At 40.5% G+C, this 27271-nt stretch overlaps 1 protein-coding gene across 6 annotated transcripts in view; it reads right to left on the bottom strand.

Annotated features, from left to right (window-relative positions):
• Positions 1–27271, bottom strand: part of FRMPD1 (FERM and PDZ domain containing 1) — a 150991-nt gene that overhangs the window by 94150 nt on the left and 29570 nt on the right. For 3 of the 6 annotated variants that reach the window (XM_072841972.1, XM_072841973.1, XM_072841980.1), the window contains exons 7-8: positions 18485–18644; positions 9759–9801 (exon numbers count right to left, since the gene is read on the bottom strand). The gene's annotated coding sequence lies outside the window, so the exon portion shown is untranslated. Of the gene's footprint in view, positions 1–9758; positions 9802–18484; positions 18645–22782; positions 22880–27271 lie in introns of all 6 variants that reach the window. The other 3 variants (XM_072841974.1, XM_072841976.1, XM_072841975.1) reach the window with 2 other exon arrangements.

Genomic DNA, 27271 nt, shown 5'->3' with positions numbered 1-27271 from the left:
TTGATATGGCTATAGCGCTGTCTAGACATCATTCTATTACCTTACAGCAAATACCTTACGTTCCTAGGGCACATCATATTTCACAATTGTAAAAATAGCTACGATTTATTAATGTACTACTGTGTGCCAGGCACTGTGTTAAGTGCTTTACACATAGCATTTCATGTAGGAAAGCCATGGAGTGTAGTGCTAAAATATACAGTCTCGAGCCAAACTGCCTTTCCTCAACTCCCAACACAGCCTCTTGTTAAGCCGTGTCAGTGTGAGAAGGTTCTACAACCCCTCCGTTTTCCGTTTCTTCCTCTGCAAAGGGAGCATAGGTAAGAATACCTGAAATCTAGGGATCTTCTGAAAAGAGTGACTAGAGATGTAACAGTGTTCATTGTCTGCTACCCAGCACTTAGTCGTGCTTATAATCAGTGTACCTGGTGAGGACACCCATGCTCCTTTTTCACAGAAGGAAACTGAGGCTCCAGGCAGTGCAGTCATTCATGTAAGACTCCACAGCCCATCAACAGCTGCACGGGGCCTCACTGGGGATTTTAAATCCCCCCACAACTAAGTGCTTTGCAGAAGCTGATGCCTCACCCTAGAAGGCTTTCTCTTTTCCCACTTTACCTACAACTTGCTGGACAAACTCTTCCTCCTTTAAAGATTTTATTTTATTTACTTATTTATTCATGAGAGAGGCAGAGACATAGGCAGAGGGAGAAGCAGGGTCCCTGTGGGGAGCCTGATGTGGGATTTGATCCCAGGACCATGAGATCATGCCTGAGCTGAAGGCAGACACTCAACCACTGAGCTACCCAGGCATCCCACTCTTCTTCCTTTAAATCCTGGTGAAAAATATCTTCTCCTCTATAAGGTCTTCCCAGCCCCTCCTTCGTGGCTGTACTGTGTTTGGGCTGTTCTTCAAATAAAGTACCAAGCACACTACATTACAATGATTTATTTACATATCTGTCTTCTTGAAACCTCCTTGAGAAAGACAATTATCTTATTTATTTTTATCTTCCTAGGACTCTATAGATATTTGTTGAATGAATAAATAAGTCGATGAATAAAATATACATAAGCTTCTCAAAAGAACTTTACCCTAACAGCTGTCATTTCACTCTAGATCACTTTTAATCTCTGTTTTTGTCACTCTGAAGTCCTTTTTGTTGAGAGAATACCATCAAATGATCCAATATTAACATAGAGCAAGATACAGCAAGACTGAAATTTCTCATATGGCTATTTGATCACGCCTTGTCCCTCTCAGATGTCTCTCCTTTTTTTAGTGACACTATGTAATAACCCATAATGAGAAGCTGTGTTGCATCCTAATGAGACTTCCTGACTAAAAACATCTGAGGTTTGAATTTATTTCCCATAAGTACCATTTCAGCTAAAAGTTTTGCTTTCTCTATGGCATGAGTGTGCCATTTGTTATCTGCTAAGTGCCCATACCTTCCCCTTCTCCATATTAATCTCCTTTGCATTCAAATAATTCTGAGAGCTGACTTAATAGTAAGCTTTTCTATATAATTTCCTTCTTGGAATGCCTAACTCTTCCTGATTTTATATCTATTGTTCCCAAAATAGAATAGTTTACTGCTTCAAATTTCAGATTTACTGCCTATAGTGATTTAGGATGAGTTTCTGCTCTTCCTCTGAATGATCAAATTCCTTATGGCTAAAAAAATTTTTTTAAACCTTTCCCTATCATTTTGTATGGAGTAGTGTTTTTACAGTAGATGTTAGAAACTTCTTTTTTTTTTTGTTTACTTTTTTAAAAATGTTATTTATTTATGAGAGAGAGAGAATGAGAGAGAGAGAGGGAGAGGCAAAGACAAAGGCAGAGGGAGAAGCAGGCTCCATGTAGGGAGCCCGATGTGGGACTCGATCCCTGGTCTCCAGGATCACACCCTGGGCCAAAGGCTGGCGCTAAACCGCTGAGCCACCAAGGAATCCCAATGTTAGAAACTTCTGTTTTGTATACCAGTACACAAGTATACAGTACACCAATACTTGTATACACAAATACATTGGCAATTTTAATGCCTTCGTGTTAAATTAATGAGAGGCAGTGCAGGTCAAAAATGTGAACAGTGGTCTGGGAAACAGGGTAAACTAGTACCATTTTGCTACTTGCCCAAGTCCTATTACTCTTCAGGCTACAGAAGACAAGAGAAGTGAGACTGAATGACCTTGGTGGTTTCTTTCAGATCTAAAATGATATGATTCCTTAATAGGCCTCCAAGAGGTCATTCATCCAACATTGTTGACTGCCAGCTATGGACTTGTGCCTTGTGTTATAAACACAAATGCAGACTGGATAGGGAATGCAATGGTTTGGTTATGAGAGTGTTATTATACCACAAAAACTAAATACCTATCTTTAATATTCAAGACCTACTTAATACTGAACTATAACAAAGGCAGTTACTTTGAAACTAGGATGAGCCAAAGGTCATGAACTGTTGGAGTACTTCAGGAAGACCATTAGGAGTAGCTCTATAGGAGATCCAAGGCTGCACTTATGGTGAGCTGCTTGTAGAAAAGCAGTGTCCTGTTCTAAAACCCAGTTCTGTCCTTACCCTGCTGTGTGGCTAGGGGAAAGTCACATCACCTCTCTGAGATACTATCTTCTTCTCTGTAAAAGGAGAGAATGATACCTTATAGACCAAGATCTCTTGAACTCCAAACTGAACGATTATTTGAGAATAAGGAAGCTAAAGTGTCATCTCCTCAGAAAGAGAGGTTCAGCTATTCTCTGCAAAAGAAACTGGGTGCTTATCATGAGGATTATATTACCTCTTGAGAACAAGTAAATTGTTGCTCTATAGAGAGAAATGATGACATAAAAACAACATGTTCTTACTCCCAAGATTAGAATCCTAGAGGACACAGGAGCGGACATTCACCACTCACTTCTTAAAAATGAACTCTCCAGCTCACTGCAAAATACAATGAATAAAGAGTTAGGTGAGAGAGTCCATTTTCTGTGTATTAGTGAAGAGAGCCCTGTCTCCCAGTACTCTCCAAACTGTGCCTGACTCCTTATCACACTCATGCTCCTAAATATGGCCCATTTTTACTTTATTAGGAGGATTGGGGGATGGGGATGTAGAAAGTATGTCTCCTCTCTGGACTGCTTCCTTAGTTCTCCAATCAGCCTTGTCTGCTTACATTTCTTTCCCTATTCCTAATCATATTCTCTGCTTCTTGATAAAGAAAGTGATATTCTACTCTATTGCTAATGGCAATGGATTTCATGACTGGGTTGGGAACAGAGGGAAAGGATGGGATAGAGCCAGGAATGATTATCACAATTTTTTGAAAATATTTGAATTCTTTATGTGTCCTGTCAGACAAGTTTTAAATCTCATTCCCCAGATGATAAATCTTTCAGTGTTCTAAGGAACAGCTTTGGAAATAGAAGTGGTTTCAGCATCTATTTCCTTTTTTAATTCTTTTTAAAATTCTCTATTTCTCTATTGGTGCAGCTTTTGGGAGATCAGTTCCAATGGCATGCCCATGGTGTTATAGCCAGTGTCTAGCATGGCCCTACTCTGGTCTTGCCACTACATCTGCTCCAACTACCACAGGCTGGATTCTGCTTTAAATCACACTACTTCTCTACTCCCCATAGCCCAAGAGGCAGATGCCACCATCCCTCCATCATCACTTTCTTCAGCTCCTATACTTTTCAAAGCACTTTACCATTTGTAAAACCCCAGACAAAGTAAACATCTCACTTTATTCTCTCAATAGCTCCTTAAGTTATGCAACACAAACATTATTATCCCCATTTTACAGGAGTATAAGCTGAGACAAGCTTAGAGAAGTCAAATGATTTATATGAGGTCACAGCTAACAAACAGGATTCAAATTCAAGTTTATCTGGGTAACAGAGCTCTATCCTTGCAGGGAGGAAGATGGCTGCAACACAATCATAATATGGAGAAATTTCATAAATCATTTTAGGGTGACTATCCAGGGGGTCCTCTAAAGATGTGGTCCTGCATCCTATAACTGACTCCCTTTCTTAGCCAGCTCCATATACAGGTAAGTCATGCTGGGAGACATATAATGAATGGAGAGGGTAGGATGTGAGGGCCTAGAGCTAGAACATAAAAGAGATGTCACATATACCCAGGGAGACTGAACCAGTGCAGGACTGGTGGAGGATGCTGTCTCTGCCACACTGTTTAAAACTGTGGGGAGGACCAACTCCCAGGGGCCTGGAAAGTACCTGTCTTGCTAGTGAGTCTCCAGTGAAGCCTTTTGATTCTGGGGCCACCTGAGAGGCCCAGCTGGCTTTAACAGAGTGGGACCCTTTCACAGGTGAGTAGAAACTCTCCCTGCCCACTTGCTGCTCATAGCCCTGAGGGAAAACCCCTACCTTGGCTGAAGTCTATCTTCCTAGAGGGGAATGTCACAGTTGGGCCAAACTACCCCTCCCAGGGCCACTACTAGCTCATACAGCACCTTTATGTGGATTAGAAAAAAAGCATCTCCTCCTCAGATGCCTTTGTGAAAACAAGAAAATAATGTTCCCTTCCTTCAGGCAGATGTAGCTCCACACCATGGTATACAATCAGCAAGTGGATTTTAGTTCCTACTGATCCTCTCAACCAGGTACCCTTGTATAGTGTAGACAACCTATACAATGGCACACAGAAGCCCAACCCTCCCCTATTCATATTGAGATGTCTGAAGATCCTAGAAGCCTCTGCCATCTCACCTCAGCATGGTAGGCCCAGCTGACCAGCCTCGTTCATGACTAGGCCACTGGAGAAGCATCAGCTTCCTTTGCTTTCATGATTGCTACACTGTTGCTACCCAAAAGGCCATCGTATCCTGATTTGCCCAGGTGCCAACATGAGTGGCCAAAGCAGATCAGAGATCATTTAAGGAGACTCCATAGCTTGAAGGAAGAAGACCAAGCTAAATAGCTAGAGGAGATTACGCATATTGAGATAGGTTTAAAAGAAAAAGTAAGCTTTTAAAATAAGAATTCTGAGGGGAGCCCCGGTGGTACAGTGGTTTGGCGCCGCCTTCAGCCCAGGGCGCGATCCTGGGGACCTGGTATCGAGTCCCATGTCAGGCTCCCTGCGTGGAGCCTGCTTCTCCCTCTGCCTGTGTTTCTGCGCACCGCCCCCGCCCCCATGAATAAATAAAATCTTAAAAATAAATAAATAAAAAATAAAATAAAATAAGAATTCTGAGATTCAAGTAGAGATTAAAAAGACAGAATCAGAATGAAGACACATGGTTTTGGGAAGTTAAAAAGACAATTTCTAAATTTAAACATTTTAATTGTGGAAGTGAAAAATAGAATGAACACCACTGAAAATTGGTTTAATGACCTGAAAGATGAAAAAGGAGAACAACCCCACCAAACCAAAAATACAAAGAAATGGAAGTTATGAGTGAAAAGGTTAAAACCATGGCTGATATATCTAGGAGAGATAAACATAATAGAGCAGCAAATGGAGCAAAATTAATAAGGGGGTGAAGCAATCATCAAAGAAGTAAAAGAAGGGATCCCTGGGTGGCGCAGCAGTTTGGCGCCTGCCTTTGGCCCAGGGCACAATCCTGGAGACCCGGGATCGAATCCCACATCGGGCTCCCGGTGCATGGAGCCTGCTTCTCCCTCTGCCTGTGTCTCTGCCTCTCTCTCTCTCTCTCTCTCTCTCTCTCTGTGACTATCATAAAAAAAATAAATAAAAAATAAATAAAACAAAGAAGTAAAAGAAGAAAACTTTAGGGATTTTAAGCAACTTGAATTTTCAGCTAGAAAAAAGACATTGAATGCTATTCAGCAGTAATTTTAAAACACATACCATACCTAGGGAGGCACCTTGCTGGCTCACTTGGTGGAGCATGAGACTCTTGATCTCAGGGTGGTGAGTTCAAGCCTCACAATGAGTGTGGAGATTACTTAAAAATTAAAATAATAAAATAAAAAAATAAAATAAAATAAAATAAAATAAAATAAAATAATAAAATAAAATAAAATAAAATAAATAAAATAAAATAAAATAAAATAATAAAATAAAATAAATAAAAAATAAAATAAAAAAATAAAATAAAATCATATACCTAGGACTTCCAGTTCTGGATAAGATAGAGGAACATATTTCTCCCTATTCTTCCTGTTAAATATAGCTAAACCCTCTAGACACATGTGTAAAACAAACATAAGGAAATTCTGAATGATGGAGAGAATGCAAACCAGCCAGGCACCTCAGGGCTCAAAAAACAACATGGCAACAAATTCCGTGGATTTTCTTTTTGCATCCTATATATCCCCAACGAGGCACTAGAGAAGCCCACAATTAGGAAATGCCAAAGGGCACAGACTTTTTTTTAAAAAGGCCTCAAGAAAAGTCTGATTTCCGTAGCCAAAGGGATGGGAAAGAGCAGCCCAACAAGACAGAAGTCTTTGTGACAACATGTACCCCATTCCAGCCAAACACTAGAGTAAAAAATTACACACAGTGGTCCTACTCCCACTCTCCCACCCCTGGTCAGTGGAGGCTAAGTAGAGAACGTGAATGTTCACCCCTGCCCTGAGGTCACAAGACACATCTCCCACTCTGCCCCAGGGTGGTATCAGCAGAAGCTGAGTGGGGATTTGGACTTCCATCCCCACCCAGTGGTCACAAGGCACGGTTCTCTTTCCCTACCAGGACAGTGTCTGCCAAGGCCTGCTAAAACAGAATTCAAATAAGATCCAGAATCTCATAACATAATACCCAAAATGTCCAGAATACAATTTTAAAAATCACTTATCATACCAAGAACCAGAAAAATCTCACCTTGAATGAAGGAAAGACAACAGATACCAAAATGGAGAAGCTGCAGATGCTAGAATGATCTGACAATGTTTTTAAAGTGGCCATCCTAAAAATGCTTCAATAAGCAATCATGAGTTCTCAGATGAAAACATAGGAAATATCAACAAAGAAACAGATGTTATTTTTAAAAAATAATGACATGGAAATGATATAACTGGAAAATACAACAAAAGAAATTAAAAACTCTCTGGATAGGGCAGCCTGGTGGCTCAGCGGTTTAGCACCGCCTTTGACCCAGGACGTGATCCTGGAGACCCAGGATCAAGTCCCACGTTGGGCTCCCTGCATGGAGTCTGCTTCTCCCTCTGCCTGTGTCTCTGCCTCTCTCTCTCTGTGTCTCTCATGAATAAATAAATAAAATCTTTAAAAAAAAAAAAAAAAACCTCTCTGGATATACTCAATAGTAAAGCAGAGGTAACAAAGGATAAAATCGGTGAATTTAAGGGAAGATTAATAAAATACAACCCATTCAAGCAACTAAGAAAAATATATTGGGGGAAAAAAGAACAGAGTTCAGCTAAGACTCATAAGAGTTTCAGAAGGGCAAGAGAGACAAAGCAGGACTGAAAAAGCAGTTGAAGAAATAATAGCTGAAAATTCCCCAAATTTGGCAAAAGACAAAAGTCTAGTTCGAAGAAGTAGTTGTGCAAATTCCAGAAGGGATAAACACAAAGAAACAGAAATTCACATCAAGGCATCATAATTATACTTCTGTAAACTAATGACAAGAAAAATTTAAAAGTCTGATAGCAGAGAGAAATGACAAATGGCTTATAGAGGACTGTCTATTAGAACACCAATTCCAATGACAGCCAAATTCTCATTTGAAATGGAGGCCAGAGGAAGTGGTGCAATGTTTTTCAAGTGCTGAAAGAAAATCAGCATCAACTTAAAATTCTATATCCAGCAAAAAAATATCCTTCAGAAATAAAAGTGAAAAACTAAGGGAAATTATGACCAATAAAGCTTCCCTGAAAAGATGACTAGGGGTAATTCTTCAAACACAAAAGCAATGATAAAAGAAGGAAACTTAAAAAAGAAAAAAAAAAAGAAGGAAACTTGGAATATCAGAAATAAAGAAAGAATGACAGAAAGAATAAAAATATTGGTTAGTGTAATAAAATGTCATTTTCCTCTTGAGTTTTCTGATTTATGTTTGGTATTGGAAACAAAAATTATAATATTGTTAGATGTTTTCAATGTATATAATATTTAAGATAATCAGGACACCTGGGTGGCTCAGCGGTTAAGAGTCTGCCTTCGGCTTAAGGAGTGATCCTGGAGGTCCAGGATCGAGTACCACATCAGGCTCCCTACATGGAGCCTGCTTCTCCCTCTGCCTTTGTCTCTGCCTCTCTCTTTCTGTGTCTCTCATGAATAAACAAATAAAATCTTTTAAAAATTTTTTTGAATTATTTAAGACAATCATATTAAAAAGGAGAGAGGGTAAAGGGACCTAAATGTGCATTTCACTTGAAGTGGTAAAATGTCAGCATCAGTAAACTGTGATAAGTTATATTTGACAAAAAAATGTAACTTTATATTTGACTAAAAAACTATACAGAAATACACTAAAAAACATTATAGACAATTCAAATTGGAATTCTAAAAAATTGCTCAAGTAATTCACAGGGAAGCATGCAAGATAGGAATGGAAAATAGGGGACAAACAAAATAAATAATTAAATGTCAGACTTAAGTCCTAATATTTCAATAATTACAGTAGATGTAACTAGTCTAAATATACCAATTAAAAGACAGAGATTGGCAGAACAGAGTTTTAAAAACATGCCCTGGTGAAATTCCTGAACTCCAAGAACAAAGCATTAAGATCCTAAGCTTCCAGGCAATGTGAATAGCTTACTTATGAAGGAAAGAGAGTCACCCAGAATTATTTTGTGGACCCCACAAACTGCCCTTGTTAAAATTTATTGAAACCTAATATTTGTTAGTCAATGTTCTTTTTTTTGAAACAAAAGATTTTATTTATTTATTCATGAGAGACACAGAAAGAGAGAGAGGCAGAGACACAGGCAAAAGGAGAAGCAGGCACCCTGATGTGGGACCCAATCCCAGGTCTCCAGGATCACGCCCTCGGCCAAAGGCAGGCACCCAACCGCTGAGCCACCCATATGGCTCATGGGTGTCAATGTTAGTCAATGTTCTAAGCAGTTCATGTCATCTCATTTTTTAATTCTATGTGATATATGTTATTAGGTCCCCTGTTATATAGATGAGGAGACTTTCCCAAGGTCATTTAATTAGAATCTAAGACCTTAGATTCAAACCCAGGAAAGAAATGAACAAAACTAAAGAGTGACTATAAGTTAGCTCCCTGAATAAGAGAGCAAGAAGAGAACTCCCAGACAGTGAACAACATACTGGAAGATTCCAAGGATGGAAAGGAAAACCTATTATATGCCAGGTATTTTTTTTTTTTTAGATTTTATTCATTTATTCATGATAGAGAGAAAGAGAGAGAGAGGCAGAGACACAGGCAGAGGGAGAAGCAGGCTCCACGCCAGGAGCCCAACACGGGACTCCTTCCTGGGACTCCAGAATCACGCCCTGGGATGAAGGCAGGCACTGAACCGCTGAGCCATCCAGGGATCCCCATGCCGGGTATTTTAAATACACTATTAATTATGGCAAAACCCCAACAAACAGGTATTAGAGTGTTCCTTTTGCTGATGAAGAGATTCAGCAAAGTTAAATAACTTGATCAAAATAATCCAGTAGCAGGTGATAGTCATAACTTAAATCTGGGTCAGCCACCATCCGCTATTGGGTTGACAAGCCAGAAAGGCTCTTAGGACATATTTCCCATGATGGTTGTCTTTGTCATTCCATAGTTTCCCTGTAGTGTCCCAGAAATTAAAACTTTAAAGAGAAAAGGATCTGTCCTACCTTTCTTGGTGATTTTAGCAAGCCCACTGGGTCTGAGTGTCATCTATAAAAGAAAGAATTGAGCTACATCAGTGTTTTTGTTTTTAATTTAACTTAATTTAAAGTAAACTCTATGCCTGACATGGGGCTTAAACCCACGACCCTGAGATCAAGAGTCTCATGACTGAGCCAGCCAGGTGCCCCTATGGCACCTTGACTTTTTAAATATCTTAATTTTTTTTTTAAGATTTTAAGTAATCTCCACACCCAGCATGCACAATCTACCAGCTAAGCCAGCCAGAAGCCCCTAGTATTTTTCTAACTTTGGTGAAGGGTAGACCAGTAGAATCCTTTATTCAATTCAAAGCCTATTAAATAGAAGCTCAATGTAGAAGACAGGTATAAGCAGAGCAAATCTGACTGAAGGGAGATCTAGGGGCAGTGCTAGCCTACACCCTCTTCAGTTAAAACACTCTTTTACAACCATGAATTCTGGAAGTAGTTCATGGAGAAACCCTGGACACAGGGGAGTGTGTTGGAGGCATTCTCTTCCATCTTCAGTGTAGGATAGGGAGAGAGATTGATGACCTAGATTTTGTTAAAAACAAGGCTTTATTCATGTTTTGTTACGATGGACTACGTACCGAGACATTGTGTCTTAGTCTTTTCTTTGAATCAGGGATGCTCTGGGAAGGATCCGGGCCATGGATTCAGACGTGGCTTGAATACCAGCTCTTGCTCTTGTTAGTTTTGTGACCTTGGACAACTAATGTAACCTTTCAGTTTTCACATCATAATAAACAGATAATACTGACCTTGGGGAGTGTTGTGGGGATCAAATTAAATAAGGATAAAGCACCTAGCAGAGAATCAGGGTATTGTAGACATTTGATTAAAAGCAGCTATTATTATACGCTTTGAAACTCCCAGATCTTGGGGCACCTGGGTGGCTCAGTCCACTAAGTGTCTAACTCTTGATTTCATCTCAAGTCATGATATCAGGGTTATGAGATCAAGCCCCACAGTGGGCCTGGCACTGGGTATGGAGTCTGCTTGGGATTCTCTCTTTCCTTCCACGCTTCCCCAACCCCCTTCCCTCTCGGAAAAAATAAAAAGAACCTGCCAGATCTTAACACCTTTTTTTTTTTTTTTTTTTTTATGATAGTCACAGAGAGAGAGAGAGAGGCAGAGACACAGGCAGAGGGAGAAGCAGGCTCCATGCACCGGGAGCCCGACGTGGGATTCGATCCCGGGTCTCCAGGATCGCGCCCTGGGCCAAAGGCAGGCGCCAAACCGCTGCGCCACCCAGGGATCCCTGGATCTTAACACTTTAAATCTGCTTTTTCTTTCACAATTTGTGGAGTTTGGGTCTTTCTTCTCTTTTTTTCTTTTCTCTTTTTAAAAGATGTAGATTGATAAATATAAAAAGAGATGAACTTTTTGTGAAAGAATGCTGAAACTACTGTAAATTTAAGTTGTGGATTATGAAAAAACACAATGACACTGAAGAAATATATAACCTAGACCCCGATTAATGACTGTTATACATGCTGATTAGCTTGAAACCAAACAGCAAGCATTCACAAAATTATCCATTATTAAAACATACATTTTTTTCAAAAATAAAAGATCCTTTTCTGATCCTAGTATTGACAAGACAAGGATAACCTGATTTTACAGACCTTCTGTCTTAAAATAAGTGATGTTTTGTGCATCATACAGTTGGGGGCATAGCCTGACCTTCTAAAGCCTACGGTTTATAGAGGCTAAAGTCATGGAAGATTTCCTATAATGGTCCATGAATTCCTGCCACTTTCCATGAAACTTAATGGGAGAACATTTTAGAGCATACTTTGTCAACTGATACTAATGTGTCCATTAGTGTGATTCCAGAGGGAATTTCAGTCTATGCCTAGAGAATGGTCACTTGGGGAACAGAAATAGCTACTTACAGCCACCATCTCCCAACAACTCTGTCCTCTGTCCAGCCTCCTCCTCTTTCAGTCCTACCAGGAAACGACATATAACTAGGTATGTGCCATTAATGGTATCTGCATTGTCCACACTTGAGCCATAATCCCTTAGGGCATATCACCTTGATGTCCTTCAAGACCTTATACAGACAATATCTCATTTGACCTTCACAATACTCCTCTGAGCTAGGTTTTGTTATCCCATTCCACAGATGAGGAAAACAGAAGTACACAACAGTTAAACTATTACTTCGAGGTCAGAGGTTAAGTGGCAGAGCTATGCTTTGTCTAATGCAATGGCCCAGCCCCACGCTGGATGTATAGAGGCATATACTTGGGCTGACTGGGCTCTGTGAATTCCTGTGCTTTGCTAGCCTGATGTGGCCCAAATTAAATACATCCACATTTATTCATTCATTAAAATAACATTGACTAGGAGAGTATGGGTAAGGCATGTGCTATAATGGTGATAGTGTCCTAGAAAGTTCCAGAGCTTTGGAGTCGCTCAGAACACAGATATATGGATATCTTGATTCTCATCAAGTGCTAGGTATTAGTAAGGAGTGCTATGGAGAACACAGGTGAATCACATGGGGTCCTGACCCTCAAACATCTCTGAGGGTTTTTTTGTTGTTGTTGTTAAGATTTTATTTATCTGAGAGAGAGTGAAAGAGATCACAGAGGGAGAAAGAGAAGCAGACTCCCCGTTGAGCACAGAGCCCAACTCAGGCTTGATCAGAAGACCCCAAGACCACTACCTGAGCCAAAGGCAGAGGCCCAACTGACTGAGCCACCCAGGAGCCCCTGAAGTTTAAATAAATTATATGATGATCTGAAAAAATAAAACAGTTGAATCCCTATCTTACTTCTTATATCTTACTCTTCATTTTAAAATAAAATCCAAATGAATCAAATATTTTCATGGTGGAATCAAAAAAGTACTAGAAGAAAATACTGGCTAATGTACAAGAAGGATCATAAACATTAAACAAAAGATCAATAGACATTTTTACATAAAAATTAAAAATCTTGCATGGGGGAAACCAACATAAGCTTAGTCAAAAGATAAATGAAAAGTTAGGGAAAATACGATACAGATAACAAATAAGGGATAAATAAATAAGGTATATATATGCAGTTTCTAAATATATATATATATATACACATATATATATACACACACATATATATACATATATACAAAGTTTCTAAAAAGCAGTAATTAACAGACCAACAACCCTATAAAAAAATGGGCAAAAGATAGGAATAGCTAATTCATGATAAAGCAATTATAAATGGTTCATCTACAAATGGTTCATTTCCATCAAACTCATAAGAGATGGAAATAAAGGCAACACTGAGATATCATGTTATCTAACATAATGGCAAAGATTGGAAGTTTCCTAATACATGTGTTGTTGGAGACGTTGAAAAACAAACTCATGTTTTGTTGGCAGGAGTGTAAATTGCTACATTTTCTCTGAAGGGCAATTTAGCAATATCTATGAAAAATTTTTATTTTTTTTATTTTTTTATTTTTTATGAAAAATTTTTAAATGTGGATCAATAGCAAAACATTTTAAACAACCAAAATGGGGGATCCCTGGGTGGCTCGGCAGTTTAGCGCCTGCCTTTGGCCCAGGGCGCGATCCTGGGGTCCCGGGATCGAGTCCCGCATCGGGCTCCCGGCATGGAGCCTGCTTCTCCCTCCTCCTGTGTCTCTGCCTCTCTCTCTCTCTCTCTCTCTCTCTCTCTCTATCATAAATAAATAAATAAATCTTTAAAAAATAAAAATTAAAAAAAAAACAACCAAAATGCCCATCATAATTATGGCACATGCATTTAATGAAATGCCATATAACTATAAAAAAAGAAAAAGAAAGCTCTTTAGCTACTACCCATTGAAAACAATTTTTATGATATGTTGTTAGTTTTTTTAAAGCAAGGTGCAGGGCAGCCCCCATGGCTTAGCAGTTTGGCGCTGCCTTCGGTCCAGGGTGTGATCCTGGAGACCTGGGATTGAGTCCCACATCAGGCTCCCTGCATGGAGCCTGCTTCTCTCTCTACCTGTGTCTCTGCCTCTCTCTCTCTCATGAATAAATAAATAAAATCTAAAAAAAAAGGCAAGGCACAAAATCACAAATACAATGTGCTACCATTTGCACTTTTAAAAACAGAAAGAAATCAGTATTCAAGAATATATACAAAACCCTTAACACTGGTTGATAAGGGGGAAAAAGAACTAAAAAAGGCTGAAGGACTGGAACGAAAGCTAACCTTTCACACATACCCTTTGTATCTTCTGAATTTTTTAATGTTATTAAATGTTTTTGAACTTTTATATTGAAAAGATCTCTTAACAGTTTCAATTCTAGGAATTAGCTCTACAGAGTATTTACACATGTGTTTCATACATTCAAAGATATTCACTGAAGTATTTTATATAATGGCTGGCAACTGAAAACATCCGAAATGCCTACTAAGAAGAGACCTTCATAGATTATAATTCAGTCATACAAAGAGTTATATACAATCATTAAAAAGAAGTTGGTGGTACTCCATGGATTAATAAAGAATAATCTTAAACCGTTTTGAATAAAAAAGATATATATAGAATAGTCTGTGTCATGTGCTTATAGTATGCATGTATTTATTTTTTTTAATAATAAATTTATTTTTTATCAGTGTTCAATTTGCCAACATACAGAATAACACCCAGTGCTCATCCCGTCAAGTGCCCCCCTCAGTGCCCGTCACCCATTCACCCCCACCCCCCGCCCTCCTCCCCTTCCACCACCCCTAGTTCATTTCCCAGAGTTAGGAGTCTTTATGTTCTGTCTCCCTTTCTGATATTTCCTACCCATTTCTTCTCCCTTCCCTTATATTCCCTTTCACTATTATTTATATTCCCCAAATGAATGAGACCATATAATGTTTGTCCTTCTCCGATTGATTTATTTCACTCAGCATAATACCCTCCAGTTCCATCCACGTTGAAGCAAATGGTGGGTATTTGTCATTTCTAATGGCTGAGGAATATTCCATTGTATACATAAACCACATCTTCTTTATCCATTCATCTTTCGATGGACACTGAGGCTCCTTCCACAGTTTGGCTATTGTGGACATTGCTGCTATAAACATTGGGGTACAGGTGTCCCGGCGTTTCATTGCATCTGCATCTTTGGGGTAAATCCCCAGCAGTGCAATTGCTGGGTCGTAGGGCAGGTCTATTTTTAACTCTTTGAGGAACCTCCACAGTTTTCCAGAGTGGCTGCACCATTTCACATTCCCACCAACAGTGTAAGAGGGTTCCCTTTTTTCTGCATCCTCTCCAACATTTGTGGTTTCCTGCCTTAGTATGCATGTATTTAGACTCCATAAGACCATAGACTATTTCTGGAAGAATATACAAGAAACTACCAATATTGGTTGCCTGGTGGTGGGAAGGGTGGGTAGTTTGGCGGGAGGCAGGGGGCTTGGGACTGACATGTGGCTGAGGGACAGATGTAGGAAGACAATTTCCTTTTCACTGTACATCTCTTTGTGGCTTTGCAATGTTTTTACCATGTGCAAATATTATATAATCAACAAAACAAGTTTTAAGTACATTATGTTTAACTATAAGTGCCTGCTTGGGGCAGCTCCTGGTGGCTCAGCAGCTTAGTGCCGCCTTCAGCCCAGGGTGTGATCCTGGAGACCCCAGATCAAGTCCCACTTTGGGCTCCCTGTGAGGAGTCTGCTTCTCCCTCTGCCTGGGTCTCTGCCTCTCTCTCTCTCTCTCTCTCTCTCTGTCTCTCATGAATAGATAAATAAAATATTTTTAAAAATAAGTGCCTGTTTGTATTGAGTCAAAAGTTGCTTCCCTGTGAGTTCTACCTGTTGATTCAGCTTCTATCATTGGGGTCACTGTAAAGTAGGTTTAACCCCCCTTTCATTCTAGACAGGGGTGATATCTGATACTCTGAGTCCTCACTTCTCCAGCCAGGCTCCCTCAAAATAGTTCTAGGAAAGATCCTTCCTCATCCTTGTCCCAGTCTTTGGACCCTCTCTGATCCCTAGGATTTCTTAGAAAGATCATTACCTAAAGCTGAACACTGCTTTTCATGCAGTGTAGTGGGCTGCTGTCACCTCTCCACTGCTGCTATGACCTTCTCCCTACTGGAGTTTCTGCCTTGGATGGGGAGAGTCAAGCCAGTGGGGAATGGCAGGAATACATTATCCCCCTTTCTTCCAGACCTTGGAGGTGAGGCTAGCCTGGTGCTTTTTCCTTTCTTTTGGGGGGGAGGGGTGTAGTGGTCTTCCTGCACCTTGTTCCCTCTTAACCTGCAGCAGAGTCTGAACCAGAGTTCAGAGTGGCTGAAGGAAGGGGCAGTTTAGAACACAGTGTTCATGAGACATTCATGAAGCATTTAAGAATGAGAAATGCTAAGGTGGTTCAGTTGTGAGGGGCTGTGTTCAGGAAAGCAGCCCCAAGTGATGTTGGGAAGGAGCAAAGTGAATTCACAGCTGGCTTAAAGATGTGTTTATGCATACTGGACTTTCCTTGACTATTGTGGCTCTGCATCAAAATAAGGACGTCTCTGAGCTGCTCTGGGAAGGGCAAGATGGACCTCTATGGTCTCTGCAAACACTTCTACCCTTGATATCATCATGAATTTACCTTACCCCTGGCCTTTCTTTTCTTTTTTATAACGCTTGTTGGGTTTTTTTTTCTGATTATGATAATAATACACATCCATGATAAAAAATTTAGAAAATACAGAAAAGTTTAGAAAAGAAAACCCATAATCTTACTATATATCATCATCTTTTTCTATTTCTGTTTAGTTTGTTTCTTACAAAATTGACTACGTGGCATACAATTTTGTATTCTACTCTTTTGACTGGACATTATAGCCTAACATTTTCCATGTTAACTGTTTTTAAAACCATGATCAGTAATGCTTCAAAATGGTCTTTCATGAAGACATACTGTAATTTATTTAATCATTCACCTATTTTTAGACATTGTTTCCAATTTCCCCCTAAAATTGCTATGATTAACACCTTTGTGCATAAATCAACATCTGCCTCCTTGATTATGTTTTAGAGTAAAATTCCTAAAAGCAGAATTCTTGGGGCAACTTGGTGGTGCATTGGTTAAGCAATCAAATCTTGATATTAACTCAGGTTGTGAACTTGGGGTCATCAGATCAAGTCCCACAACTGCCCCATGACGAGCCCTGCACGGGACTCCATGCTCAGGGTAGAGTCTGCTTCTCTCCCTCTCTCTGCCCCTTTCCTGCCTGCACTCTCTCTCTCTCTCAAAAAAAATGAATCTTCAAAAAAGACATAGATGATAGATAGACGATAGATAGATAGATAGATAGATAGATAGATAGATAGATAGATGTAGAATTCTTGAGTCAAAGGGCTCTTCATACATACTGTTCAACTGCATTCCAGGAGAAATGAATCAATTCGCTGTGCACATACAGGAACCCATTTTGCCTCACATTTGCCAAACTGAGCATCATGAAAAAAAAACTTTTTTACTAATTTTATAGGTAACAAAATGATATCTCATCATTTTAAAAATGTATTTGCATTTATGTGATTACCAGTGAAGCTAAAATATGCTTTCATGTGTTTATCGATACCTATCAGTAATTGAATCGGTTTAGGTTTGTGGACTTCGGTCCTCTTTAAATGTTGCTCAGATTTCAGGGGGGTTCTATATAAAGCACCTGCCCAATAGTATTGCCATCAGTACTTAAGCTAATCAGGCAATGTTTTAATTATTAATATTGGGTTTTATATAAGCACCTTTATACTTGCTTTTCTCATGGAGCAGCATTGAGGAACAAACAAAAGGTGTCTAAACAACTGCATGTATATTTAAAAGTACAGATTGCAAGTGCCTTCCATTATCTTCCATGAGGCTAATTGAGCCTAAAAGGATCCTGATATGAAATATCAGCATTACAGAAAATGAATCCTCGTGTTTAGTGGTAAGTGCTCTCCGTAGTAATCAGAATAATTGTATTACAAGTTCTGAAAAGACAAGGAAAGATTCTTTCTATTTCGCTGTGTAGGGGCAGGAGATGAGGCTAGGCAGCAAGGAGTATATGCTTGGCCCTGGGCTGGATCCTAGAATGCCAAGATCCTATCCCTAGCTCAATCTTTGACTCTAGTCTCACTTGTCATGGAACTCAAAACAGGTCTTGGATATTTTAAGGACATCTCTCTCAATTTACAGACAAGGAAACAGAGATTCGGGGTGGGGACAGAAGTCTCTTAGCTGAAGTTATGGGTTTCTTTTCCATGGAAATGACTCCTTTGAAAAGGAAGAAGAATGGACTATCGGTCTGTATGACCAGTTACAGCAGATGCTATACTGGAACAGCGGATATAACTGTGCATCATTTGTTCATCCATAGAGGGGCCCACCCAGCCAGTCCCTCAGATTTCTTCCCAGCTCTGTTCCTCTGTGAGTCATTGATGGGAAGGTTATCTTTGTATCCTGGAGATAGACTGAGTCCCTGTCTGGATAAAATACTTCACAGCCTGTAGTATCTGGAGGAACTAGCCTATGGATAGCTGGACACAGCTACTCACCATTACCAGAAAAACAAATGGAAGGTTCTACTTGTCTTACAGTGTGCCATCTTCACAGTATACGGTAAGCATTTTTAGTTTGCTCACAAACTGCCCTGCAACTTTAAAATCTAGATCCAAATCAGCAAGGGCAGTCTGTCCAGCAAACCCAGAAAAGTAAGTATGAGGCCTTACCACCCATGGGCCTTCGGCTTCTGTAATGGCTGCTGCAGCACCTGCACCCTCCATTCAAAGGGAAGTACTCCTGGGACACATGCAAGGCGGCAGTCTCTGAGCACATGTTCTTGGCAGGTGCGTCATGGGACACTCTGCAGCAAACAACTATAGATGAGCTCTGTGACAGAAAGGGGTTATCAATAGTTACAATTCCCCCATGGGGATCTGGAGTTCTTGGAGAAAAAAATCAGCCATATCGGGGAAGATTATGGCTGTTTCCATTCTCTGGGGGCCCATGTAGTACAAGACAAATTCAGCCTATCCTGTGGGCCTCAAGGGCAGAGCCACAACCAATGGGACTGGAGATGGCTCGAAAGCAGAGCTGAAGGCAATAGAAGGAAGACTTCAGGAGTGAAGTCAGACTTCCATTTTAGGTTAGGGTTCCTTCCCTCCTGCACTGGCAAAAGTGGGAGTGCCTGACTTTACAACCAACGAAAGCAAAACTAGGCCCTATCAAATGTGGTATTAGTAGATATGACTCAGTGTTATCCATAGAGGGGAGCAACTTGATCTGTAGCCAGCTCTACTCAAATGTGACCCTCCAAAAGTTCTTAACTCCTCTATTTCCTTCCCTTACAAGGAAAATTGGTTCCATGTGAGGTCCCTCTGAGCCCTACAGTTCTCAGTTTATAATCCTACATACTTGTATCCACACCATCCATCCCTTTCTACAGACAGATCACTGTATTGCTCTCATTCAGCTGCATTTCTGAAACACCTGAACACCACCATTCTAACAATCTTTGTCCAAAGTCTTAAAAAAATGTCTCACTTCAGAAAATTTTGCTGAAAAATTCCAGATTATTGTAAGAGTTGAGGAGAGAGGGTATTGGACATTATGTTTTCACAAAGCCAGATGGAGAGCTTTGTTCAATTGTGTACTTCTCTATTAGATTTTGACACTGAATTTTCTTCACAATATAAAAATATGTTTTTGAAAGGTCAGAAAGGTAAAAAGAATTTTCATTAAGGAAAAAAGTTGCCATTTGTCATTTAATTACTAAGAAGACAGAGGTATAAAAGTATTTTTTGACTATGCTTAGAATTCTTAAATAGCCTTAGCTGTTTTCCAGTCTAACTGCCTACTTTTTCAGATGAGATCTAAAGAGATTAAAGTAAGGCAGCAACTGCACATTGCCTACCCAGTATCCATCCTGCACTTCTTCCTTAGTAACAAAGTCCTGGGTATTGTGCCCAACTGAAACTTTACATTTCCTAGTCTGCACCCCGGATAAAGATGCCCATTGGGATTTAATCTCTTGGGAAAAGATTCCCAGGAAAGCTCTTTAATAATGTACCCCCTTTGCCCTTCCCCATTTCTTCCTTCCAGTTATCTGGGATGTGAATAAAATAGCTGGAGCTGTAGCAGCCATTGGGACCATGAGGTGATCTTAAAGATGGAAACCTATGCTAAAGACTAGGGAACAAAAGGACATAAGGAGCTTGAATATATGTTGTGCTCTAGAGTAGCCACTAAAATAATAATTAAAAAATGTATAATTAACAAGTTCAGAGAAGGGAAAAAAGGAATAGTGTATAATAGTTGATTCATCCAAAATAAGGTGAGGAAAACTATAGAAAAGAATATAAAACAGGTGAGACAAATAGAAAACAAATAATAAGATGGTGGCTATAAATTCAAACAAATCACAAGCCTAACTAGCTGCTGGAGCCCCATCTATCATATCCCCACACTGGCCAAAGTGGGGATAATCTGAGCCTCAATGAGGATATAATAGCACTGAATTAAAACTCACCTAGTATGTTTAATTCCATGAATTCATAATGATATAAAAATCTTATTTATCTTTGGAAAATGCTAGGGAACCAATTCATTACCTTGAAAGCTGGCAAATAAAGGGGGAAGAATGGAGTATTTAACCTGTCTTTCCTATATAAACTATAGCCAGTTGTGTGCTGGTGAATGTCTAACAACTGACTCTGGGGGGAAAGCCCTGATTCATACCATTTGCCAACTTCCATGTTGTAAATTCTCTTACCATGGCCAATTTCAAGCTACCAATGTGATCTCAATGAACATAGGATTGGGAAGAGACATGCACAACTGACTCTCAAGAGCTGGTAAAATGTGGCTTAAGCACACTGCTGACAATATCTCTGAGTAGCAAAATAGTGGGTGAAGGGAAACATCTCTTAGTCAAAAGTATCCCAAGTAAAAGAGAAATAATAGAACATCACCATTTTCCAACTTGTAGTGATTTAATGGATCTTGGCATTGAGCACCAGAGCTACTAACACCACACTAGTAGGTGCAACTGAACATCATGTGCCTCCAGATGAAAGAATGCCACACCACTTAGAGTCCTACCAATGGGATCCAACCCAACTCCACAGAGTCTCTGGATCCAGCTAGTTTTGCAGGAAATATAAAGAACAGGGGATTATGTTAAACTGCACTATGAGCGTGCAATAAGAATCCAGGTTGCAGGAAACCCCACAGGTCAAGTGGTCTAGGTTCTTCAGCAGGTGAATTATGAGAATAAGAAAGGAATGGAAGGGAGGCTGGTAGATTAAAAGAGATGTAATTGGGCAGCCCGGGAGGCTCAGCAGTTTAGCGCCACCTTCGGCCCAGGGCATGATCCTGGAGACCCGGGATTGAGTCCCACATCGGGCTCCCTGCATGGAACCTGCTTCTCCCTCTGCCTGTGTCTCTGCCAATCTTTCTCTCTCTCTCTCTCTCTCTCTCTCTCTCTCTCTCCCTCTCTCTCTCTGACTCTCATGAATAAATAAAATCTTTAAAAAAAATAAAAGAGACGTAAATGACATAATGAACTTTAATGGGCAAGATATTTTATGGACAGGATTAACATATAATGTCTGGGGATGCAGAGTTAGGTGATGGAACTATAAACAAACTCAAGGAAATGATCATTCTAAGAGTAATCACTTTTTACTGGAATGGAGTTTGAGACTTGCAGTGGGCACATGGAGGGCCCTGGGTTTGCTGCAGGGTCCTATTTCCTGATTTAGGTTACAAGAACTCATTAAACTACATACTTGTTTATAGTTTTCTGTATCTACGTATAACTTTACTTATTTTTAAAAATATTTATTTATTTATTTATTTATTTATTTATTTATTTATTTGAGAGAGAGAGAGGGAGTGTGCCCATGTGGGCTTGAGCAAGGGGAGGGGCACAGAGGGAAGGAGAGAGAGAATCTCAGACTCCATGTTGAGTATGGTGTCTGACATAGGGCTCCAACTCACGACCTGAACCAAAACCAAGAGTCAGATGTATAACCACCTGAGTCACCCAGGCACCCCTATATATGATTTTACAATAAAAGAGGTTAAAGCTTCTGCTGTCAGATGAAAATAGTACATACTAATGATTTCATTTAACAAAGTTCAAAACCAGACAAAACTAATCTCTGTGTGCTAGAGGTCAAGATAGTAGATACCCTTGGGGAGAGCTAAGATCTGGAAGGAGGCACAAGAGGGCTTCTGAGTAATGTTCTATTTTCATCTGGTCTCATGGGTGGGCTCAGTTCGTGAAAATATGTGAGAGAAAATTAATCCATATTGAACTAATATGACTGTTATTTTAGATTTTCTGTTACATGCGGCTGACCTTAATCCAAAATCCCGTGATGAATTGATTGTAGGGTGTCCTCTCTCCACACTATCACTGCAATGCTTCCTGTCCTGTGAGTCCTTAATGACTAAGCACAGCACCAGTTGCTGGGGTTTGGGTCAATCTCCTCTCCAGGAAGCAGAGGGTCCTGAGCACTGAGCCTCCCACTGCCTCTGAGAGTCACACGGTCATTCCACCAGATTTACTGAGCCCTGACTTCTAAAGTTACAGAGATGAGTCACACAGTTGCCATTGCCATGGAGTCGGGAGTTAGTATAAAGAAATGTGACATTATTATTTTAAGCTATGCTGTTCAAAGACCCCAATATTAAAGTGCACATAGGAAATTCCTTACAATTTAGCACCAGGAAAATAGTTTTTCTCTTTTGACAAACTGACTTGCTTCCCTTTATCAATTAATGAAAACTATCTAACTCACCACACATCTCTTTTTGACGGGGCTGCCAAGGAAATCAGAGTTACATTTATTGCTAAATGACAGCAAATTTTTCTAGCTGATAGTGACAAATCCCACAACCTCACAGCCTATCCTGCTTATTTCCAAATATCTGTTTTCTACCCAACACCCTCTTAAATTTATTCAATTCCTTAGTATGACAGAGAAAACTGCACAATCTGATTACAAACAAACCCTCCTACCTCATCTCTCCCCACTCACAGCACTCTCTTTGCAGGCCACGAAGGTTTGCTCATCACTTCCCAAATGGACCTCGCGCTTCAGGCTCAAAGCACTTTCCTTTGGAAAGGTATTAAAAAGAACTTCATTGAAGTATAATTTACATACGAAAAAAATTCACGAATGTAAGTGTATCTTAAGTACATTTAGGCATGTCTTCCTTTTCTACTTAGCGGTCTCCTATTCCTTTTTAAGAGCCAGGCACTGTCACCTCCTCTGTGAAGTCACACCCAACAAACCCATGCTGAGTCAATTTTTCCCTCTTTAGACATTTATATTTGCCTGTTATGGCATTTAGCATTTTACATTATTATTCCTTGTTGACCTTCATGTGTGTCCACTATAACATGAGCTCCTTAATGACAGGTGTGCATCTAAGACATTTTCCACCACTACACTCTATTCCAGAACATTAATCATTGCCCAAGAGTAGTCAACCTGCCTAGAGGAAGCTACTGATCCCCAGCACCAAATAACCTAAGAGACTCCACAACTGTGGGAGCTCTACACATAACCAAGTAAGTACCTCCTGCTTAAGTTTGTCAGAATGCCTAAACCATGGTGCACACTGGCCATGAACTTTCATTCCAGATGCAAGGGTTATAGAAGAGTTTTAGACTTCAGGAAATGATATGGGTGAGAGCCCGACACAGAATGTTTTCTAAGGAATATCAACAATGGCAACAATATACCATATTTAATTGGATCTAAGGCACCAACAATTGTAAGATACATCCCAATCTCAGAGGGGGGAAAGAGGAGCTTCTTAGGGGCACCTGGGTGGCTCAGTCGGTTGAGCATCCGACTCTCGGTTTTGGCTCAGGTTGTGATCTCAGGGTTGAGAGATCAAGCCCCACGATGGGCTCCCTGCTCAGCATAGGGTCTGTATGGGATTCTCTCCCCCTTCTACTGCCCTTCCTCCTGCTCTCATGCACTCTCTCACTCTCTTTAAAATAAATAGATAAAATCCTTAATTAAAAAGGAGGAGCTTCTTAGAGTCTATGAAGTATGGTGACTTACTTACTGCATTCCTTAGGGAAGAACAAGGAGAAAGTAAGGGCAGAACAGGGACCTTTAAATACCCTAACCTTGAAAAGGTTGTATAGTGCCCATCATGTCCCCATCCCTGCCCTGAGAATTTCAAAAAACTTTTTAAAAGCACTAAGCTATAAACTAAATATAAGAGGTCTAATGATGTTCTGATTTTTCCTATGAGGAATACTTCAATGTTTTTTGGGACCATCAGGTATCAATTTTTTTTCCAAACACAAATACCATTGGTGAGTGGCCCTGCTTTGCTAGTATCCTAGACACGCACTTAGTATGCCTATGATGGGCCATCTGGCGCCAGAGCAAGGGAAGGATGGGAGCTGTGATTCAGTTTACTCTATGCAGAGCAGGTCCATTACTGTCCACAACCAAGCAGTTGTGAATTGGTGGCCTAGAGCGCTGACATCTGCCTCAATTGCCTACATCTGCTCTGCATGTGCATCCATGACTTCATTTATAGAAACACAGAATGACTAGTCCAGGGAGTGTCAAAGTTGAGCATGCACCAGAATCACCTGGAGGGAGTTTCTGATGCGGAAGGAATTTTGCATTTCTGGCAAGTTCCCAGATGATGCCAATGTTGCTGATTCAGGGACCATGCATTTAGAACCACTGACCTAGTCCAAACTACTCATTTTACGGAGAAGAAACTAGAGCACTGAGAAGGGAAGGAGCTTGCCAAAGATTAACAGAAAGATTATGGTGAAGCTGAACCAGGAGACCCAAGTCCCTTCTCCTCAAGATGCTACACTACATTGCCTCCTCTCACATAGCTACAGTAGACACCAACCCAAAGAGGAGTGATAAATGATCTGATAAGCACTTTGTACCCCCAAAATTTAAGTTTTATATTTAAATTTTAAGGATGGCTACTCATAATCAAATGAGACTCCTTGGGTCATGAAGTATGTTGGTGCAACAAACCCATCTGACCTAAGCCATTATTTCTGTTTGCTTTTAAAACTGGATTTATCCTCCCTCACCCTTTCTTTTTCTCTGTCCTTTTTTCTCTCTGTCTAAATTCTTCAGAGCAATTTGCAGTAAGATTTCCCTAAAGACTAATATGTTTACAAGTTCTTTCTTGTCTTGAGTCCAAGTGTCTCCTTCACATTTTCCAGGAAGACTCCATTCTGCTGCTGCCCCATCCATTATCACAGACGCAGAAGGAAGACAAGTAGGAACTGGATGTGTTGTTGCACACAGAGTCCTACAACATAAAATCTTACAAAAAAATCTTTTTGTGGAAACCCCAATTCACAGCAACTAGGTGAAAAAATATACATAATCGAAGAAATTATTTTCTTCATTTAACAAAGATGTTCTTAAGTGTCTACTATGTGCAAAGGAGTGTGCCTCATTAGTCATTGGGGTCTGCCAGGATTGGGTTTTCTTCTTTGCCTGAAACTTATCCTGCCTTTAACTGTGCCATTCTATATCATGGTCCTATTCCTACACACCTGATATACATCCTTGTCAGTGCGTAGGTCCCCCAAAAATGTTGGCTGAATTGAGCTGAATTTAAGCCTAACCCTTGGTGGACCCTGCTGATAACTCTTAGGAGCCTCCCATTCTTCCCATTATTTTGTATCCAGAATAGGCTTTATATTTTCCCAGCCAAAATCTGGCAACTTCACACAGTGCCTGAGGATGTACCCTGCTCTCCTCACCATCCCAAAACTAAAGAGATTATGTATGAGTAACCAACTCCGGAGGAAGGAATGATGAAATAAAATTGAGGTGCTTAAAATGGAAACCCAACAATGACCGGAGATGAAAGAGAAGGACCCACAGAGGACAGTGATATGGGATGATGCCAGGGATAGAAAGAAGAAGAAATAAAATTTTGTCAGGGGAGTTATTATTTTTGAAATTCAAGGAGGTAGAGAACAAAACAGAAAAACTTAAAAGTGGGGCAGGGGGCAGGAGAAAGCAAAGAGGTCTCTTGGGATTTCACATGGCCCCTGAGCCAGGAAGGAGAAAGACCAGGAAAGTTCTATAACTCGGGGAACTGAGGGGATTGGGCTAGAATTCAAAGGAACGAGAAGACTGCTGTTTCAAGCTGGAGTTGAGAGAATGGAGAGTGAAGGGAAAGGACTGCTTCTTTGGGACCATCAGAACTGACATAAACAACTCTGGGCAAATATAAGAATTGGATTAGCAAAAGTGGCCTGTCAGATGGAGGAACTGACAGTTGTTCTAGGAGCCCATTCCATGAAAATCTGTTACACTCAGTGGAACGAAGACAAACACAATCACCTCTCTGCATGTGATTTTACCCACCAGATCTGCACACTCTCCAGCAGGGCACTATCTGTACTCTAAACCAGTGTTTCTCAAACTTCAAAGTGCACATAAATCCTCCAGGGGCCTTGCAAAAACCCAGATGGCAGGATTCTGCCCCCCAGAGGTTCTGATTCAGTAGGTCTACAGTGAGGCCTATAATCTGCATTTTTAACAAGCTCCCAGGTGCTGCTGATGCTGTGGATATGCCCACCACACTTTGAGTAGCACTGCCCACACAGTCAGCCTCATAAGGGGGAGCACGCTGGTGGGCATGGAAAGGCAAAACTGTGTCTTCTTTGGAGGAAACTGCCCCTTCCCTCCCTGAGATGGCTGCAGGGAGAGAACCACACCATGCTCCTCACCCTACTTATCTCCTTCCATGTCCTACACCTGCAGTTCCTTCAGCTACTTACCATTAGGTCAGCATGCCGCTGGGACAGATCTGTGGTCAACAGATTCCCCTAAAACATTTAAGAACCAGTCAAGGTCCAGGAGAAATAGGCCCGTAGTGAGCTTCATTTGTCCATGTTGTTTGGGACAAAATGAGGAGCACTCCTCACAATGCAGGAGTCTCCCTAGGCTTGCTGCAGCAAGCGATGCACAGGACTTCCTCAACTGACTTCCCAGCACAGAGCTCTCTGCCTGCCGTTCCTCCAACATACTTCAGCAGAATCAGGGATCTGAAGGCAAATTCATAGGTATTGGAGATGGAACCAGCCTAATATCTCATTTAGGACCTGTCCCTGAGGGCCAGACTAAGTAAAGCAATTACAGTACAAGAACCAGGTGTTGTCACCCATGGGATTTTAAGATCTCGTACAGCTTTGAAGGGCTTTTCATCTTTCAAACTGCCGTCTCCTCCAAATCTGCACGTGTAGCTGTCTTAAGCCGTGAAAGGAAACTAGTAAAGTGAGGTAATGAATCCCAGGCTCAGATCTGGTGTGTGTGGTCAAAATTCCTAATAATGCCTCACTCTAAGAACATGTGATGGAACCGTCCCTTGATGAAGTGCAGTTTAATACTTTCCAGCGATTTGAATCCTGAGGGGGTCTTAGTTTTTTTCTTGACAGGTTATCAGGCAGTGGAATATATTGAAGAAGTATAAAGCCCCACAGTAAC

The sequence above is a fragment of the Canis lupus genome, chromosome 10 (assembly GCF_048164855.1).
Source record: "Canis lupus baileyi chromosome 10, mCanLup2.hap1, whole genome shotgun sequence".
Taxonomy (NCBI): Eukaryota; Metazoa; Chordata; class Mammalia; order Carnivora; family Canidae; genus Canis; species Canis lupus.
This window is presented reverse-complemented; position numbering and strand designations above follow the sequence as displayed.